We start from the raw sequence: 4,289 nt of genomic DNA, 5'->3' as shown, positions 1-4,289 counted from the left end.
GTCTTTCGCTATGATTCTTCTGATTTGCTGGACCCAGCGCTGGCTGGACACGCTGGATGCAAATCTGGCCGCAAACAACGTCTCTCTCTTTCTCTGTATGGCTGTGAATCCAGCGAGGTGAGCTTGGCACGGGAGGAGGACGGTCTGGCTTTGCGCGCAGTTTGCAGACACATTTACGAGGGAGCCGTGCTGGAATATATTCAGGGGTGAAGGAACGAAGGAGAAAGGGCGAAACCCTCCTACAGCCTGCGCTTTCTTCTGTCTCTCTCTGTCTCTGTCTCTGGACGCAAAGACTTGTGCAAAATGGTTTTCCCGAAATCTCAGTGACTGCGATGTCAGCACCTCTCATCTACCGCGTGTGGAGCACAGACTGAAGAAATACACGTACTGAGAAAAGAAAAAAAAACACGTTAGTCGGGTAAAGTATCAGATTTCATATCAGAATTGAGCGTTTTGTTATTATAGTTATTCTGCCTGCTCATTTTTTCACCTTGCATGGCTTTCAGGTTCACCCGTATAATTTCGTGTAATTTATTGCTGCATTAGAATTCACAATGAATCAGTGCTGATTGAAGTTGCTTTAATCAGATGCTTTAATCAGCAGGTCAAATATTAGCTCACCCATCAGCTCGTGTTGGTTTACTGTTAAACAGCGTGTGCTGAATGATGCTGATTGACAGGGTTGGATTTGACAGACGCGGATGTAAGGAGCTTTGCAGCAGTGAAGTTCAGGTAGAGCTTCAGCTGCACATCTCCTGCAGAAATGCACAGGTGCTCTGCTGGTGTGTCAGGAAAGCCCCTGGAGAGAGCCTGACATTCAGAACAAAAGTGCCTAATACTTTACATTACAATGTCCTTGTTACACCAGTCACATTTTATATGTATGCCATAATATTGTTATTAGATTATATATAATAAAATATAGGCCTACACACCTTATAAAGTGGTAATCTGCATGCCTTAAAGAGCTATTTCTGCCGGATTTAACCTATAAAATGAGTTTTACTGGTATAAATGTATTTATTTTTACCAAAATATGTTTCTGAATCATATACTGTTCGCAGTTGTCTCATGTAGTGTAAAGTGTATTTACAAGTAGCACCGTAGTATGGTAACTATATCCATAAAGTACATGTTGGTTTCTTCTTATAATCATGTAACATGAATACTGCAATGTAAAGAATAGCATGCCTGTGTGTGTTTCCTGAAAGTGTGGTGATATTGTATCAGCGAGGCATTTTATGTTTTTTTATACTTCTCATATGATGTAACACTTCACCATGCTCGGTGGTTGAACCGATATGATGCTGTCTTCGAGAGCAACCACTTCCTCCAGAAATGATACTTGTAATATGGCTTTGCATTTTTAATGTGAACCTTTGGTTTTTAATTTCACTTGAATTATTCATCTGAAGTATGCATGCAGTATGAGAAACACACGGAGTCAAGAGTAGTTAAGAAATGTCCCTCACTTTTCACACTGCTTATAAAGTGCCAAGTGTCATTTCATCTCGCAGCCACCCATTTAATATGAATCTGCGATCAAATTCAGCCAAGGACTCTATTGCTCATAGACGTGAAACATGCATTCTGCACTGCATGTGAGGAGAGTCTGAGATTTAATGCAGCACTTTGCTCATTTCATTCCACACGTGTGGTGTAAAAAAAAAAAAAAAAAAATCTGTGGACCTTTAATAATACTGAAGCTGTGAAATGAAGCCATTCATCGCATTCTTGCGTAAAATTCACACCATGGAGAATCTTCAAATGACCTGCTTTATATATGTGCGCTTCCCTCAATTTATTCACACCAAGAACTAAATTGCATTTTAAATAATCTCTTGCCGAGTTTATATGGCACAAAAACAAGTAATTCTGGCTATCTGTTAGCATAAGTGCCCTTGTGGGTTGACATTTTTAAAAAATGGTGTTGTTCTTAAAACTCCTTGTGCACAGAGAGCAGCCATGATGAGACTTATTAGTCGTCTAGTCATGTAGGAGTGGGAAGAATTCTGTGTCCTGAGACCTCTTTCCAAAGCTGCCATTCGTTATCCTAATGAGTGTCTCCGACTTTGGGCTTAAGGGAGCAAATAAATTAAGGACAAACACGTGCCTACTCTAATTACAACAGATCAGCACTTAACAACACAATGTGACAGAAGAATCCTGAAATTTTTTAAATGGAAGGTTTTAAAAAAACTCATGATTTTATCATTTTCAAAATATGGGTTGTTATAAGTACCTCCATTTTCGGCTAAAAGTATTTTGTTTGTCAGTCAAAAACACTTTAATAGCCGTTCTAATTTCCAGAAATGAGGTTTAAATGGACTTGTAGCTGCGTAAAGTTCTTGGAAAGAAACTAAATAAGGTCAGTATTTAGGAAAGAAAGAGAGGAAGGATAAAACATAATAGGTTTTGGGAAAAAATGCACATTTTTATCAAAATAAGTTTCTGAATCATGTACGCATTTGTCTGATGTAGTATTGTGTATCAGTGAAAAGGAAGAATACTTGGTTAACCTAACCCTGTTAAGCCTAATATGAAATTTTTTTTTTATTTATTCTTTGGTATTTTTGCCTTTATTATGACAGGACAAATCAGAGATAACAGGAAGTGAAGCGGGAGAGAGATACGGGGGCAGGATCGGAAAAGGTCCTCGAGTCGGGATTCGAACTCGGGACGCCCATAGCGCATACATTTTTTTTTTTTTTTTAATGGAATGGTTTACTGAACCTTTAGACACAGTATTTATAAATAAAAAGTTATAAATATGATGCATCAGTCTTTTATATAGTATTATACAGTATATTGAGAATAGGAACTCATACTTGAGGAGGAAAAACCACCTTAGTTTTATTCAGGGGCCCAAACTGAGTAAAAAGATGCATATATACTATTTGATACAGCTGCTAATATTTATATGGCCAAAAGTTAGATGAAATTCCGATAGCTTGTACTGTAAATCAACAGTATAAGACTACTTACGGAAAATGCTTATAAATATCAGTTGTCACTGTATATCTCCTAATAATATGTCTTAGTTTGATATTTTAAATGCTTAGTTTTATGATCAAAGCTCTGTAGTTTTTTTTATTGTGGTGGTCAAAACTTATAATGAATTGCAAAACAATAATGAATGAACAAATAAACTAGTCTGATGCATCTTATTTGATACTCGCATTTTTAAAAAAATTCTAAAAATGATGTTAAGTTAATCAAGTAAACCTATTGCTTCAGTTCAGTAAATGTTAATCTTGAAATATTACTAACAATATAAAAGTTATTCTTGTGGTTACTTGAATCATTGAAGATTTCATAGCAAAACCATAACCTGAAGTGGAACGTTTTTCGAGTTATATTAAAAGGCCTTTTATCTCGCTATCAATCAGACGACACAAGGCCTATAATAGATTGTGCACAACAGGTTTTTCGGCAATGTTTTGATCATGTCGATAATTTAGAGGCCTTAGAAATTCACATGTCAAATCAGGTTTTTTAATGTCGCACTGACTGAAGTCCATGGAAAATAAAATCTCTTGCATCTCTTGTTTTGTAATTTGTATACTTTTGTGTTGTCCCTTAAGCGGTTTGCATTCATCGGCCTTCTCTCAATTGCTAGATTGGTCATCTCACCTGTTGCTAAATACAACCCAGCTGTTCACCAAGCTGTTCATCAAACATTTATTCATAATTTAAAAAGGAAAAAAAAACAGACATCACGTAGAAAAACAGACTTCACCCGTTACAGTAATGCAATAATGTGCACATTATCCCAAATCTCACTGGTATCAGCGTCGGCACACGGCTGTTTCTCTGTCGGGAATGGTTTTGATAAGCTGTCTTCTATGCATTTGCTTAAACTAACATGTCACTATGAGATACAGTTGTCATTTGTTTTGATGTAAAGTGCCTACAGGCAAAGGGACAGAGTGAATGATGATTATCACAAATCTGGCGCCTCTGTGTATCGCTTCCCTCGCCGCTGCCGCCAGCCTCATCTGCTATTTTGATGATGTGCTCCGGTACCCGTAGAGGCCACTCTTCTGGTTCGAGAGAAAGAGAAAGCAATTGATAGGCTGTTATTAATGGCTTTGTGTTTCAGAGTGAAAGCTTCACTCGTCACTACCTGAGATTAATATTGCGACTTCCACAACAACTGTGCCTCAACGTCGGGCCTTACTCATCGCTGTATCTCTCCATTTGTTGGGTTTTCAGTTGGTGTTAGTAGGTCAGTAGGGCTGACTGATATATTTTTATATCCTATATCCTGTGATATATATATATATATA

The 4,289-nt window shown here is 37.5% G+C and overlaps 1 protein-coding gene across 1 annotated transcript in view; it reads left to right on the top strand.

The window, feature by feature from the left end:
* The first annotated feature begins 338 nt into the window (after positions 1–338).
* Positions 339–4,289, top strand: part of LOC107705655 (contactin-3-like) — a 96,208-nt gene continuing 92,257 nt past the window's right edge. The window contains exon 1 of the mRNA XM_016509047.1: positions 339–418. The gene's annotated coding sequence lies outside the window, so the exon portion shown is untranslated. The remainder of the gene's footprint in view (positions 419–4,289) is intronic.

Source organism: Sinocyclocheilus rhinocerous, unplaced genomic scaffold, assembly GCF_001515625.1.
Source record: "Sinocyclocheilus rhinocerous isolate Xijiao unplaced genomic scaffold, SAMN03320098_v1.1 scaffold263, whole genome shotgun sequence".
NCBI classification, from domain to species: domain Eukaryota; kingdom Metazoa; phylum Chordata; class Actinopteri; order Cypriniformes; family Cyprinidae; genus Sinocyclocheilus; species Sinocyclocheilus rhinocerous.
The sequence above is the reverse complement of the archived record's forward strand: the minus strand, read 5'-3'. Positions and strand labels throughout refer to the sequence as shown.